This window comes from Eurosta solidaginis, chromosome 1 (assembly GCF_040869045.1).
Source record: "Eurosta solidaginis isolate ZX-2024a chromosome 1, ASM4086904v1, whole genome shotgun sequence".
In the NCBI taxonomy this organism is placed as follows: domain Eukaryota; kingdom Metazoa; phylum Arthropoda; class Insecta; order Diptera; family Tephritidae; genus Eurosta; species Eurosta solidaginis.
The window spans coordinates 280,950,103-280,966,744 of record NC_090319.1 but is presented as its reverse complement, the minus strand read 5'-3'; the positions used below and the strand labels follow the sequence as shown (position 1 = coordinate 280,966,744).

The following is a 16,642-nucleotide window of genomic DNA, read 5'->3' as shown; positions in this document are numbered from 1 at the left end:
AAAACCATCCAGAAATGATGGAGAAAGGGTCTCCAACTGATCCCGTATTAGTCCCGAAAAAGTCTCGAAATTACCACGAAGGGATCCCGAAAGGATCGCGAAAACTATCCAGAAATGAAGCCGGAAAGGTCCCCAAATGATCCCCTAATAGTCCCGAAATTACCCTGCTGGGATCCCGAACGGATCCCGAAAACCATCCAGAAATGATGCCGAAAGGCTCCCCAAATGATCCCGTATTAGTCCCGAAAAAGTACAGGAATGTCCCAGAAGGGTTCCCAAACGGATACCGGAAACCATCCAGAAATGATACAGAAAGGCTCCCCAAATGATCCCGTATTAGTCCCGAAAAAGTGCAGGAACAGTCCCGACGGTATTCCTGACGGATCCCGAAAACCATCCAGAAATTATGCCGGAATGGACACCAAATGATCCCGAAAAAATCCCGAAATGGACCCGATGGGACCCCGAACGGATCCCGAAAACCATCCAGAAATGATACCGAAAGGTTCCCCTAATAATCCCGTATTAGTCCCGAAAAAGTACAGGAATAGCCCCGACGGGATTCCTGACGGATCCGGAAAACCATCCAGAAATTATGCCGGAAGGGACCCCAAGTGATCCCGAAAAAGTCCCGAAATGACCCCGGTGGGATCCCGAACGGATCCCGAAAACCATCCAGAAATGATGCCGAAAGGCTCCCCAAATGATCCCGTATTAGTCCCGAAAAAGTGCAGGAACAGTCCCGACGGTATTCCTGACGGATCCCGAAAACCATCCAGAAATTATGCCGGAATGGACACCAAATGATCCCGAAAAAATCCCGAAATGGACCCGATGGGACCCCGAACGGATCCCGAAAACCATCCAGAAATGATACCGAAAGGTTCCCCTAATGATCCCGTATTAGTCCCGAAAAAGTACAGGAATAGCCCCGACGGGATTCCTGACGGATCCGGAAAACCATCCAGAAATTATGCCGGAAGGGATACCAAATGATCCCGAAAAAGTCTCGAAATGATCCCGACGGGATCCCGGACGGATCCCGAAAACCAACCAGAAATGATGCCGAAAGGGTCTCCAAATGATCCCGTATTAGTCGCGAAAAAGTCCCGAACTGACCCCGACGGAATCCCGGACGGATCCCGAAAACCATACAGAAATGATGTCGAAAGGGTCCCCAAATGATCCCGTATTAATCGGGGAAAAGTCTCGAAATGACACCGACGGGATCCCAGACGGATCCCGAAAACCATCCAGAAATGATGGCGAAATGGTCTCCAAATGATCCCGTATTAGTCGCGAAAAAGTTCCGAAATGACCCCGATGGGATCCCGGACGGATCCCGAAAACCATCCAGAAATGAACTTGCAAGAGACCCCAAATGATCCCGAAAAAGTACCAAAATGACCCCGATGGGATTCCGGACGGATCCCGAAAACCATCCAGAAATGATGGCGAAAGGGTCTCCAAATGATCCCGTATTAGTCCCGAAATGACCCCGATGGGATCCCGAACGGATCCCGAAAACTATCCAGAAATGATGCCGGAAAGTTCATCAAAGGTTCCCCTAATAGTCCCGAAATGACCCTGACGGGATCCCGGACGGATCCCGAAAACCATCCAGAAATGATGCCGAAAGGGCACCCAAATGATCCAGTATTAGACGAGAAAAATTCCCGAAATGACCCCGGCGGGATCCCGGACGGATCTCGAAAACCACACAGAAATTATGGCGGAAGATACCCCAAATGATCCCTAAATAGCCCCGAAATGGCCGTGACGGGATCCCGGAGGCATCCCGAAAACCATCCAGAAATGATGCCGCAAGGGACCAACAATAACCCCGAAAAAGTCCCGTAATGATCCCGGAAACCATCAAGAATTTATCTCTCAAAGTTACGCAAATGATCCCGAATATACCCCGACGGGATGCCGGACGGATTCCGAAACCCATCCAGAAATGATGAGGGAAGGGTCCCCTAATGATCGCAAAATAGTCCCGAAATGATCCCGGAATAGTCCGGAAAATGTGCCAAAATAACCCCGACGGGATCCCGGACGGAGGCCGAAAACTATACAGAAATTATCCCGGAAGGGTCCCAAAATGATCCCGAAATAGTCCCCAAATGACCTCGACGGGATCTCGGACGGATCCCGAAAACCATCCAGAAATGATCCCGGAAGGGCTCGATATGACCCTAATGGGATTACAAATAAGGTGAAGGTAATTATAAAACCATGTTAAAAAGGCAGCAGGAGCGTTGGAGCGAATGAAAAGTTACAAAGAAACATACAGGTAAAGCTAATAAAAGCGTGCTAATGAAAACAATTGAAGGAAGGCGGATGGCGGGAGGAGACGGAGAGCACCACCGGTCGTTTTTCCAAATTGTTTAGATCTCGATCTGTATGAGCCAGATACCAAAAATTATACATTTAGAAGAACATTTATATTGAGTTATAACAATTTATAGATTTTACACCAGAGGGGGAGATAAAGGGGGGGAAGGGGGCGGCGGAGGGTGTCACTGCTTACTTTGTAAGCCCTCGACTTATTTGACCCCTTGAGTCTGTGATATTGGTGAAGGCCAGTATACGTAAAGTTATAATGTGTAAAAATTATTAAAAAGTAATTGCTCGAAGGGGTCGTGGGACCCCCACCCCTCTTTCCATGTTTGAAAAAAATTTCGCTAGTAGACTACTGTCTGTGTCCCAAATTTCATCAAAATCCGTGTAGCCATTCTGGCGTGATTCAGTCGCAAAGACGAAAAAATATAGTAATTAAATTATAACTGTTCCTAGGGGGCGGCGACCACACCCCTTTTGAAAAATATATATCTAGTAGATCCTTCTAGGCTATTGGCTATATGTGTGCAAAATTTCATCCAAATCGGTCCAGCCGTTCTTGCGTGATTGAGTCACAAAGGCAAACGTCTGGACAAACATCCAAACATCCAAACTTTGCCATTTATAATATATACTAGCCTTTACCCCCGGCCCCGTCCGCAAGGAGAAAATTAAATATATGGGATATTCACGTTAGCCTGCTTATCAAGTTATCTGTTTAAAAAGATGTTTCTGTCTAATACATTTTATTTTTGTAATTGAGTAAAAAAAGAACTAAATGATGCCGGAAGGTACCCCAAATGATCCCGAAAAAGTCCCGAAATGACCCCGATGGGATCCCGGACGGATCCCGAAAACCATCCAGAAATGATGCCGGAAGGGACCCCAAATGATCCCGAAAAAGTCCCGAAATGACCCCGATGGGATCCCCGACGGATCCCGAAAACCATCCAGAAATGATGGAGAAAGGGTCTCCAACTGATCCCGTATTAGTCCCGAAAAAGTCTCGAAATTACCACGAAGGGATCCCGAAAGGATCGCGAAAACTATCCAGAAATGAAGCCGGAAAGGTCCCCAAATGATCCCCTAATAGTCCCGAAATTACCCTGCTGGGATCCCGAACGGATCCCCAAAACCATCTTGAAATGATGCCGGAAGGTACCCCAAATGATACCGAAAAAGTCGTGAAATGACCCCGACGGGATCCCGGACGGATCCCGAAAACCATCCAGAAATGATGGCGAAAGGGTCTCCAAATGATCCTGTATTAGTCCCGAAAAATTCCCGAAATGACCAGGACGGGATCCCGGACGGGTCCCCAAAACCATCTTGAAATGATACCGGAAGGGACCCCAAAGGATCCCAAAAAAGTCCGGAAATGACCCCGATGGGATCCCGGACGGATCCCGAAAACCATCCAGAAATGATGCCAGAAGGGACCCCAAATGATCCCGAAAAATTCCCGAAATGACCCCGATGGGATCCCGGACAGATCCCGAAAACCATCCAGAAATGATGGCGAAAGGGTCTCCAAATTATCCCGTATTAGTCCCGAAAAAGTCCCGAAATGACCCCGACGGGATCCCGAACGGATCCCGAAAACCATCCAGAAATGATGCCGAAAAGCTCCCCAAATGATCCCGTATTAGTCCCGAAAAAGTACAGGAATGTCCCCGAAGGGTTCCCAAACGAATACCGGAAACCATCCAGAAATGATACCGAAAGGCTCCCCAAATGATCCCTTATTAATCCCGAAAAAGTACAGGAATAGCCCCGACGGGATTGCTGACAGATCCGGAAAACCATCCAGAAATTATGCCGGAATGGACACCAAATGATCCCGAAAAAGTCCTGAAATGGCCCCGATCGGATCCCGAACGGATCCCGAAAAAGATGCAGAAATGATGCCGGAAGGCTCCCCAAATGATCCCGTGTTAGTCCCGAAAAAGTGCAGGAATAGCCCCGACGGGATTCCTGACGGATCCGGAAAACCATCCAGAAATAATGCCCGAAGGGACACCAAAAGATCCCGAAAAAGTCCCGGAATTACCCCGACGGGATCCCAGACGGATCCCAAAAACCATCCAGAAATGATGGCGAAAGGGTCTCCAAATGATACCGTATTAGTCCCGAAAAAGTCCCGAAATGACCCCGACGGGATCCCGGACGGATCCGCAAAACCATCTTGTAATGATGCCGGAAGGTACCCCAAATGATCCCGAAAAAGTCCCGAAATGACCCCGATGGGATCCCGAAAACCATCCAGAAATGATGCCGGAAGGGACCCCAAATGATCCCGAAAAAGTCCCGAAATGACCCCGATGGGATCCCCGACGGATCCCGAAAACCATCCAGAAATGATGGAGAAAGGGTCTCCAACTGATCCCGTATTAGTCCCGAAAAAGTCTCGAAATTACCACGAAGGGATCCCGAAAGGATCGCGAAAACTATCCAGAAATGAAGCCGGAAAGGTCCCCAAATGATCCCCTAATAGTCCCGAAATTACCCTGCTGGGATCCCGAACGGATCCTGAAAACCATCCAGAAATGATGCCGAAAGGCTCCCCAAATGATCCCGTATTAGTCCCGAAAAAGTACAGGAATGTCCCAGAAGGGTTCCCAAACGGATACCGGAAACCATCCAGAAATGATACAGAAAGGCTCCCCAAATGATCTCGTATTAGTCCCGAAAAAGTGCAGGAACAGTCCCGACGGTATTCCTGACGGATCCCGAAAACCATCCAGAAATTATGCCGGAATGGACACCAAATGATCCCGAAAAAATCCCGAAATGGCCCCGATGGGACCCCGAACGGATCCCGAAAACCATCCAGAAATGATACCGAAAGGTTCCCCTAATGATCCCGTATTAGTCCCGAAAAAGTACAGGAATAGCCCCGACGGGATTCCTGACGGATCCGGAAAACCATCCAGAAATTATGCCGGAAGGGACCCCAAGTGATCCCGAAAAAGTCCCGAAATGACCCCGGTGGGATCCCGAAAACCATCCAGAAATGATGCCGAAAGGCTCCCCAAATGATCCCGTATTAGTCCCGAAAAAGTGCAGCAATGGCCCCGACGGGTTCCCAAACGGACACCGGAAACCATCCAGAAATGATACCGAAAGGCTCCCAAATTGATCCCCTATTAGTCCCGAAAAAGTACAGGAACAGCCCCGACGGGATTCCTGACGGATCCGGAAAACCATCCAGAAATTATGCCGGAAGGGATACCAAATGATCCCGAAAAAGTCTCGAAATGATCCCGACGGGATCCCGGACGGATCCCGAAAACCAACCAGAAATGATGCCGAAAGGGTCTCCAAATGATCCCGTATTAGTCGCGAAAAAGTCCCGAACTGACCCCGACGGAATCCCGGACGGATCCCGAAAACCATACAGAAATGATGTCGAAAGGGTCCCCAAATGATCCCGTATTAATCGGGGAAAAGTCTCGAAATGACACCGACGGGATCCCAGACGGATCCCGAAAACCATCCAGAAATGATGGCGAAATGGTCTCCATATGATCCCGTATTAGTCGCGAAAAAGTTCCGAAATGACCCCGATGGGATCCCGGACGGATCCCGAAAACCATCCAGAAATGAACTTGGAAGAGACCCCAAATGATCCCGAAAAAGTACCAAAATGACCCCGATGGGATCCCGGACGGATCCCGAAAACCATCCAGAAATGATGGCGAAAGGGTCTCCAAATGATCCCGTATTAGTCCCGAAATGACCCCGATGGGATCCCGAACGGATCCCGAAAACTATCCAGAAATGATGCCGGAAAGTTCATCAAAGGTTCCCCTAATAGTCCCGAAATGACCTCGACGGGATCCCGGACGGATCCCGAAAACCATCCAGAAATGATCCCGGAAGGGCTCGATATGACCCTAATGGGATTACAAATAAGGTGAAGGTAATTATAAAACCATGTTAAAAAGGCAGCAGGAGCGTTGGAGCGAATGAAAAGTTACAAAGAAACATACAGGTAAAGCTAATAAAAGCGTGCTAATGAAAACAATTGAAGGAAGGCGGATGGCGGGAGGAGACGGAGAGCACCACCGGTCGTTTTTCCAAATTGTTTAGATCTCGATCTGTATGAGCCAGATACCAAAAATTATACATTTAGAAGAACATTTATATTGAGTTATAACAATTTATAGATTTTACAGCAGAGGGGGAGATAAAGGGGGGGAAGGGGGCGGCGGAGGGTGTCACTGCTTACTTTGTAAGCCCTCGACTTATTTGACCCCTTGAGTCTGTGATATTGGTGAAGGCCAGTATACGTAAAGTTATAATGTGTAAAAATTATTAAAAAGTAATTGCTCGAAGGGGTCGTGGGACCCCCACCCCTCTTTCCATGTTTGAAAAAAATTTCGCTAGTAGACTACTGTCTGTGTCCCAAATTTCATCAAAATCCGTGTAGCCATTCTGGCGTGATTCAGTCGCAAAGACGAAAAAATATAGTAATTAAATTATAACTGTTCCTAGGGGGCGGCGACCACACCCCTTTTGAAAAATATATATCTAGTAGATCCTTCTAGGCTATTGGCTATATGTGTGCAAAATTTCATCCAAATCGGTCCAGCCGTTCTTGCGTGATTGAGTCACAAAGGCAAACGTCTGGACAAACATCCAAACATCCAAACTTTGCCATTTATAATATATACTAGCCTTTACCCGCGGCCCCGTCCGCAAGGAGAAAATTAAATATATGGGATATTCACGTTAGCCTGCTTATCAAGTTATCTGTTTAAAAAGATGTTTCTGTCTAATACATTTTATTTTTGTAATTGAGTAAAAAAAGAACTAAATGAGCTGATAACCTGATAGGATCCCAAATGATCCCGAAATTATCCAGAAAAATCCACGAAATGACCCCGACGCTATCGCGGACAGATCCCGAAAACCATCTAGAAATGCTACGGAAGGGTCTCCAAAAGTTCCCGCAATATTCCCAAAAACCCCGAAATGACAACGACACGATTCTAAACTTATCCAGAGAACCACAAAGAAATGATGCCTGAAGGGTACCAAAATGATCCCGAAATAGTCCGGAAAAAGTTCCGAAATGACCATGACGGGCTCCCGGACGGTTCTCAAAAACCATCCAGAAAATATCCAGGAAGGGTCCTTAGGGGATCCACGACGGATCGCGAAAACCATACAGAAATTATTCCGGAAGGGTCCCAAAATGATCCCGTATTAGTCCCGAAAAAGTCCTGAAATGACCCCGACGGGATCCCAGACGGATTCCGAAAACTATCCAGAAATGATGCCGGAAAGATCCTCAAATGATCCCCTAATAGTCCCGAAATGACCCTGACGGGATCTCGAACGGACTCCTAAATGACCCTGACGGGATCCCGGACAGATCTCGAAATCCATCCAGAAATGATCTTGGAAGGGCCCAAAATAATCCCGAAACAATCTCTGAAAAGTCCAGAAATTACCCCGACGGGATCCCGCACGGATCCCAAAAACTATCCAGAAATGATCCCGAAATGACCGAAAACCATCCAGAAATTATGCCGGAAGGGACCCCAAATGATCCCGAATACCATACAGAAATGATGCCGGAAAATACCCCAAATGATCCCGAAAAAGTTCCGAAATGACCCGGAAGGGATCCCGGACGGATCCCGAAAACCATCCAGAAATTATGCCGAAAGGGTCCCCAAATGATCCGATACCAGTCGATAAAAAGTCCCGAAATAACCCCGACGGGATCACGGACGGATCCTCAAAATCATATAGAAATGATGCCGGAAGGTACCCCAAATGATCCCGAAATAGTCCCGAAATGACCCTGGCAGGATCCCGTACGGATCCCGAAAACCATCCAGAAATGATGCCGAAAGGCTCCCCTAATTATCCCGTATTAGTCCCGAACGGACGGAATTCCTGACGGATCCCGAAAAGCATCCAGAAATAATGCCGAAAGGGTCCCCAAATCATCCCGTATTAGTCGAGAAAAAGTCCTGAATTGAACCCGTTGGGATCCCGGATGGATCCCGAAAACTATCCAGAAATGATGCCGGAAGGTATCCCGAAATAGTCCCGAAATGACCCTTACGGGATCCCGGACGGATCCCTAAAACCATCTAGAAATGGTGCCGGAAGGTACCTCAAATGATCCTGAAACAGTACCGAAATGACCCCACGGGATCCCGGACGGATCCCGAAAACCATCTAGAAATGAAGCCGGTAGGTACCCCAAATGATCCCGAAATAGTACCGAAATGACCCTGACGGGATCCCGGACGGATCCCGAAAACCATCTAGCAATGATGCCGAAAGGGTCCCCAAATGATCTCGTATTAGTCGCGAAAAAGTCCTGAAATGACCCCGACGGGATGCCGGACGAATCCCGAAGACCATCCAGAAATGATGCCTAAAGGGGCCCAAAATAACCCCGATAAAGTCCCGTAATGATCCCGGCAACCATCAAGAATTTATCTCTCGAAGGTACGCAAATGATCCCGAAAGTACCCCGACGGGATCCCGGACGGATCCCGAAAACCATCCAGAAATGATGCCGAAAGCGTCCCAAATGATCCCGTATTAGTCGAGAAAAAGTTCCGAAATGACCCCGACGGGTTCCCGGACGGATCACGAAAAGCATCCAGATATGATGCCGAAAGGGTCCCCAAATGATCCCGTATAAGTCGAGAAAAAGTCCCGAAATGACCAAGACGGGATCCCGGACGGATCCCGAAAACCATCTAGCAATGATGACGGAAGCTACCTTAAATGATCCTGTATTAGTCGAGAAAAAGTCCCGAAATTACCACGACGGGATCCCGGACGGATCCCGAAAACCATCTAGAAATGATGCCGGAAGGTACCCCAAATGATCCCGAAATAGTCCCGAAATGACCCCGACGGGATCCCGGACGGATCCCGAAAACCATCCAGAAATGATGCCGAAAGCGTCCCCAAATGACCCCGTATTAGTCGAGAAAAACTCCCGAAATGACCCCGACGGGTTCCCGGACGGATCCCGAAAAGCATCCAGATATGATGCCGAAAGGGTCCCCAAATGATCCCGTATAAGCCGAGAAAAAGTCCCGAAATGACCAAGACGGGGTCCCGGACTGATCCCGAAAACCATCTAGCAATGATGACGGAAGCTACCCTAAATGATCCTGTATTAGTCGAGAAAAAGTACCGAAATTACGAATTGACCCCGGAAGAGACCCCAAATGATCCCGAAAAAGTCCCCAAATTACCCCGACGAGATCCCGGACGGATCCCGAAAACCATCCAGAAATGATGCCGAAAGGGTCCCCAAATGATCCCGTATTAGTCGCGAAAAAGTCCTGAAATGACCCCGAAGGGATGCCGGACGAATCCCGAAGACCATCCAGAAATGATGCCTAAAGGGACCCAAAATAACCCCGAAAAAGTCCCGTAATGATCCCGGCAACCATCAAGAATTTATCTCTCGAAGGTACGCAAATGATCCCGAAAGTACCCCGACGGGATCCCGGACGGATGCCGAAAACCATCCAGAAATGATGCCGGAAGGGTCCCCAAATGATCGCGAAATAATCCCGAAATGATTCCGGAATAGTCCCGAAAATGTCCCAAAATAACCCCGACGGGATCCCGGACGGATCCCGAAAACTATACAGAACTGATCCCGGAAGGGTCCTAAAATGATCCCGAAATAGTCCCGAAAAAGTCCCGAAATTACCCCGGCGGAATCCCGGACCGATCCCGAAAACCATCCGGAAATGACCCCGGAAGGGCCTCGATATGACCCTTACGGGATTACAAATAAGGTGAAACTAATTATAAAACCATGTTAATAAGGCAGCAGTCGCATTGGAGCGAATGAAAAGTTACATAGAAACATACTGGTAAAGCTAATAAAAGCGTGCTAATAAAAACAATTGAAGGAGGGCGGATGGCGGGTGTAGAAGGAGAGGACTACTGATCGTTCCTCCAAAATTGTCTAGATCTCGATCTGTATGTGTCAGATACCAAAAACTATTGATTTAGGAGAAAATTTATATTGAGTTATAACAATTTATAGATTTTACACCAGTGGCAGATAAAGGGGGGAGGGGGGCGGCGGAGTGTTTCACTGCTTACTTTGTAAGCCCTCGACTTATTTGACCCCTTGAGTCTGTGATATTGGTGAAGGCCAGAATACGTAAAGTTATAATGAGTAAAAATTATTAAAAAGTAATTGCTCGAAGGGGTCGTGGAACCCCCAACCCTCTTTCCATGTTCGAAAAAAATTTCGCTAGTAGACTACTGTCTGTGTCCCAAATTTCATCAAAATCCGTGTAGCCATTCTGGCGTGATTCAGTCGCAAAGACGAAAAAATATAATAATTAAATTATAACTGTTCCTAGGGGGCGGAGACCACGCCCATTTTAAAAATATATAGCTAGTAGATCCTTCTAGACTATTGGCTATATGTGTGCAAAATTTCATCCAAATCGGTCCAGCCGTTCTTGCGTTATTGAGTCACAAAGACAAACGTCTGGACAAACATCCAAACATCCAAACATCCAAACATCTTAACATCCAAACTTTCCCATTTATAATATACTAGCCTTTACCCGCGGCCCCGTCCGCAAGGAGAAAATGAAATATGTGGGCTATTCACGTTAGCCTGCTTATAAAGTTATCTGTTTAAAATTTTTTTTCTGTCTAATGCATTTTATTTTTGTAATTGAGTACAAAAAAAGAACTTTATGAGCTGATAACCTGATAGGATCCCAAAATGATAACGAAATTATCCAGAAAAAGCCACGAAATGACCCCGACGCTATCGCGGACGGATCCCGAAAACCATCCAGAAACGCCCCGGAAGTGTTTCCAAAAGTTCCCGAAGTAGTCCCAAAAAAACCCGAAATGACAACGACACGATTCTAGACTTATCCAGATAACCACACAGAAATGATGCCTGAAGGGCACCAAATTGATCCCAAAATAGTCCCGAAAAAGTTCCGAAATTACCCTGACGGGCTCCCGGACGGATCTCAGAAACCATCCAGAAAATATCCAGGAAGGGTCCCTAAATTATCCCGACTAACTCCAGAAAAAGTTCCGAAATGGCTCCGAGGGGATCCACGATGGATCGCGAAAACCATACAGAAATGATTCCGGAAGGATTCCAAAATGATCCCGAAATAGTCCGGAATTGACCAAGATTGGATCCCGCACAGATCCAGGAATGATCCCGGAAGGGTGCAAAAACTATCCCGGAAAAGTAACAAAAAATCCCGAAATGGCTCCTACGGCATCCCGGACGGATCCAGAAATGATCTCGGAAGGGTCCCAAAATGATCCCAAAATGGTCCCGAAATGACCCTGATGGATCCGGCAAACCATCAAGAAATTATGCCGAAAGGGTCCCAAAATGATCCCGAAATAATACAGAAAAAGTCACGAAACGACCCCTAGAGGATCCCCAAATGATCCCGTATTAGCCCCGAAAAGGTCCCGAAATAACCCCGACGGGATCACGGACAAATCCCGAAAACCATCCAGAAATGATGCCGGAAGGAATCCCAAATGATTCCGTAAAAGTCCCGCATTGATTCCGACGGGATCCCGAACGGATACCGAAAATCATCCAGAAGTGATGCCGGAAAGGTCCTCAAATGATCACCTAATAGTCCCGAAATGACCCTTAAGGGGTCATGGAAGGTCCCATAAACCATCCAGAAATCATCCCGATATATTCCCGAAGAAGTCCCGAAATGACCCTGACGGGATCTCGAACGCACCCCTAAATGACCCTGACGGGATCCCGGACAGATCCCGAAATCCATCCAGAAATGATCTTGGGAGGAACCCCAAATGATCCCGAAAAAGTCCCGCAATGATTCCGAGGGGATCCTGATCGGATACCGATAACCATCCAGAAGTGATGCCGGAAAGGTCCTCAAATGATCACCTAATACCAAAATGACACTGACGGCATCCCGGACTGATCCCAAAATCCATCCAGAAATGATCTTGGGAAGGTCCCAAAATTATCCCGAAATAGTCTCGGAAAAGTTCAGAAATTACCCTGACGGGTTCCCGGACGAATCCTGAAAGCCATCTCTAAATGATCCCGAAAAAGTCCCGAAATGACCCTGACTGGACCCCGAAAGGATCCCGAAAACTATCCAGAAATGATGCCGGAAATGTCCTCAAATGATCACCTAATAGTTCCGAAAAGACCCTGACGGGATCCCGAACGGATCCCGACAACTATCTAGAAATGATGCCGAAAGGGCCTGCAAATGATCCCGTATTAGTCGAGAAAAAGTCCCGAAATGAACCCGACGGGATGCCGGACGAATCCCAAAAACCAGCCAGAAATGATGCCGGAAGGGACAACAAATGATCCCGAAAAAGTCCCGCAATAATTCCGACGGGATCCTGAGCGGATACCGAAAACCATCCAGAAGTGATGCCGAAAAGGTCCTCAAATGATCACCTAATAGTCCCAAAATGACCCTGACGGCATCCCGGACAGATCCCGAAATCCATCCAGAAATGATCTTGGGAGGGTCCCAAAATTATCCCGAAATAGTCTGGGAAAAGTCCAGAAATTACCCTGACGGATACCGGACGAATCCTGAAAACCAATCTTAAATGATGCCGAAAAAGTCCCGAAATGACCCTGATGGGACCCGGAAAGGATCCCGAAAACTAATCAGAAATGATGCCGGAAAGGTCCTCAAATGATCTCCCAATAGTTCCGAAAAGACCCTGACGGGATCCCGAACGGATCCCGACAACTATCCAGAAATGATACCGAAAGGGCCCGCAAATGATCCCGTATTAGTCGAGAAAAAGTCCCGAAATTACCCCGACGGGATGCCGCACGAATCCCAAAAACCATTCAGAAATGATTTTGGAAGGGACCCCAATGATCCCGAAAAAGTCCCGCAATTATTCCGACGGGAATCTGAACGGATACCGAAAACCATCCAGAAGTGATGCCGGAACGGTCCTCAAATGCTCACGTAATAGTCCCAAAATGACCCTGAGGGCATCCCGGGCAAATCCCGAAATCCATCCAGAAATGATCTTGGGAAGGTCCCAAAATGATCCCGAAAAAGTCCCCAAATGAGCCCGACGATATCCCGGACGGATCCCGAAAACCATCCAGAAATGATGCCGGAAGAGCCCCCAAATGATCCCGGAAAAGTCCCCAAATGACCCTGACGAGATCCCGCACGGATCCCGAAAACCTTCCAGAAATGATGCCGGAAGAGCCCCAAATGATCCCGAAAAAGTCCCCAAATGACCCCGACATACTCCAGAAAAGGTTCCGAAATGGCTCCGAGGGAATCAACGACGGATCGCGAAAACCATCAAGAAATTATGCCGGAAGGGTCCCCAAATGATCCCGAAATAAAACAGAAAAAGTCACGAAACGATCCCTAGAGGATCCCCAAATGATCCCGTATTAGCCCCAAAAAAGTCCCAAAATGACCCTGACGGGATCCCGAAAGGATTCCGAAAACAATACAGAAATGATGCCGGAAAGGTCCTCAAATGATCCCCTAATAGTCCCGAAATGACCGTGACGGGATCCCGACAACTATCCAGAAATGATGCCGAAATGGTCCGCAAATGATCCCGTATTAGTCGAAAAAAAGTCCCGAAAGGACCACGACGGGATCCCGACCGAATCCCAAAAACCATCCAGAAATGATGCCGGTAGGTATCCAAAATGATCCCGAAATAGTCCCGAAATTACCTCGTCGGCATCCCGGACGGATCCCGAAAATTATCCAGAAATGATGCCGGAAAGGTTCCCAAATGATCCCCTAATAGTCCCGAAATTACCCTAATGGGATCCCGGACGGATCCCGAAAACCATCCAGAAATGATGCCGAAAGGGTTCCCAAATGATCCCGTATTAGTCGCGAAAAAGTCCCGAAATTACCCCGACGGGATCCCGGACGGATCCCCAAAACCATCCAGAAATGATGCCGAAAGGGTTCCCAAATGATCCCGTATTAGTCGCGAAAAAGTCCCGAAATGACCCCGACGGGATCCCGGGCGGATCCCGAAAACCATTCAGAAATGATGCCGGATGAGCCCCAAAATGATCCCGAAAAAGTCCCCAAATGACCCCGACGAGATCCCGGACGTATCCCGAAAACCATCCAGAAATGATGCCTGAAGAGCCCCCAAATGATCCCGAAAAAGTCCCCAAATGACCCCGACGATATCCCGGACGGATCCCGAAAACCATCCAGAAATGATGCCGGAATAGCCCTCAAATGATCGCGAAAAAGTCCCCATATGACCCCGACGAGATCAAGCACGGATCCCGAAAACCATCCAGAAATGATGCCGGAAGGGTCCCCAAATGATCGCGAAATAGTCCCGAAATGATTCCGGAATAGTCCCGAAAATGTTCCAAAATAACCCCGACGGGATCCCGGACGGATCCCGTAAACTATACAGAAATGATCCCGGAAGGGTCCCAAAATGATCCCGAAATAGTCCCGAAAAAGTCCCGAAATTACCCCGGCGTATTCCCGGACCGATCCCGAAAACCATCCAGAAATGATCCCGGAAGGGTCTCGATATGACCCTTACGGGATTACAAATAAGGTGAAGCTAATTATAAAACCATGTTAATAAGGCAGCAGGCGCATTGGAGCGAATAAAAAGTTAGATAGAAACATACAGGTAAAGCTAATAAAAGCGTGCTAATAAAAACAATTGATGGAGGGCGGATGGCGGGAGTAGAGGAGAGGACCACTGATCGTTCCTCCAAAATTGTCTAGATCTCGTTCTGTATGTACCAGATACCAAAAACTATGGATTTAGGAGAAAATTTAGATTGAGTTATAACAATTTATGGATTTTACACCAGAGGGGGAGATAAAGGGGGCGGGCGAAGGGTGTCACTGCTTACTTTGTAAGCCCTCGACTTATTTGACCCCTTGAGTCTGTGATATTGGTGAAGGCCAGTATACGTAAAGTTATAATGTGTAAAAATTATGAAAAATAATTTCTCGAAGGGTCGTGGGACCCCCACCCCTCTTTCCATGTTCGCAAAAAATTTCGCTAGTAGACTACTGTGTGTGTCCCAAATTTCATCAAAATCCGTGTAGCCATTCTGGCGTGATTCAGTCGCAAAGACGAAAAAATATAATAATTAAATTATAACTGTTCCTAGGGGGCGGGGACCAAGCCCCTTTTGAAAAATATATAGCTAGTAGATCCTTCTAGACTATTGGCTATATGTGTGCAAAATTTCATCCAAATCGGTCCAGCCGTTCTTGCGTTATTGAGTCACAAAGACAAACGTCTGGACAAACATCCAAACATCCAAACATCCAAACATCCAAACATCCAAACATCCAAACATCCAAACATCCAAACATCTAAACATCCAAACATCTTAACATCCAAACTTTCCCATTTATAATATATATTAGATATAGATTAGATTAGATATTAGATTTGAACAGTTGAATTGTGTTTTAAGACATGGTGGTTTTCCAAATGGTACTATTTCAGTATGCCAATAAATGTTTCCTTCTTTTCACTTTTCCTCAATAAACCAAAAATAGTAATTGAATAACAATTATTATTTTCCGGTATTATGCTCATAAGTTCTAAGTGTCTGATTGAACTCGCCATTAAAAATACAAACATATATTTATAATGAACGTTTTTAATTAGTTAAACAAACAGATTCATATTGACACATATACAAGCGAAATAAAATGAATGTGGCTTTGACAAAACATTTTGCTATAATTTCTCAAAACAAAAATATCCTACTAATTGTTTGTTTATATATATGTGTATTTGTACAGTTGAATTGTGTTATATGACATGGCGGTTTGCGAAATGGTAACATTGCAATATGCCAGTAAATCCTTCCATCTTTTCAGTTTTTCGCAATAAAACCAAAATAACAATTGAATAACAATTATTATTTACCGGTATTTTGCTCATAAGTTCTTAAGTATCTGAAGTAAAATTGATAGTTAAACAAACAGATTCATATTGGCGCATGTACCAGCGAAATAAAATGAACGTGGCTTTAACAACACATTTTGCTATAATTTCCTATTAATTGTTTGTTTATACATATATGCCGATCAAATTATACCACTTTATTGTAATTCATTTCATTATTTAAGAATTCTATTGTTTATTTACATGTATTTACATGTATGGTTGCTTAGTTTATGTTTTAATTATAGTTTGTGAATTAAATATGGTGATTCACACACAAATTTTATGCACGAGTTAAGTTTAGTGCGCGTTCGGTATGGCATTCGGTTTTCAACTAACTTTA

The 16,642-nt window shown here is 46.3% G+C and overlaps 1 protein-coding gene, 1 long non-coding RNA gene and 1 pseudogene across 20 annotated transcripts in view; 1 reads left to right on the top strand and 2 right to left on the bottom strand.

The window, feature by feature from the left end:
- Nucleotides 1-16,460, bottom strand: part of LOC137237380 (lymphokine-activated killer T-cell-originated protein kinase pseudogene) — a 41,750-nt pseudogene extending 25,290 nt beyond the window's left edge.
- LOC137237383 (uncharacterized) overlaps nucleotides 1-16,614 on the bottom strand; it is a 253,773-nt gene extending 237,159 nt beyond the window's left edge. For both annotated transcript variants that reach the window (XR_010948930.1, XR_010948929.1), the window contains exon 1: nucleotides 16,454-16,614. This is a non-coding gene — a long non-coding RNA (uncharacterized lncRNA). The remainder of the gene's footprint in view (nucleotides 1-16,453) is intronic.
- LOC137237381 (uncharacterized) overlaps nucleotides 1-16,642 on the top strand; it is a 617,434-nt gene that overhangs the window by 362,707 nt on the left and 238,085 nt on the right. The window lies entirely within an intron of this gene.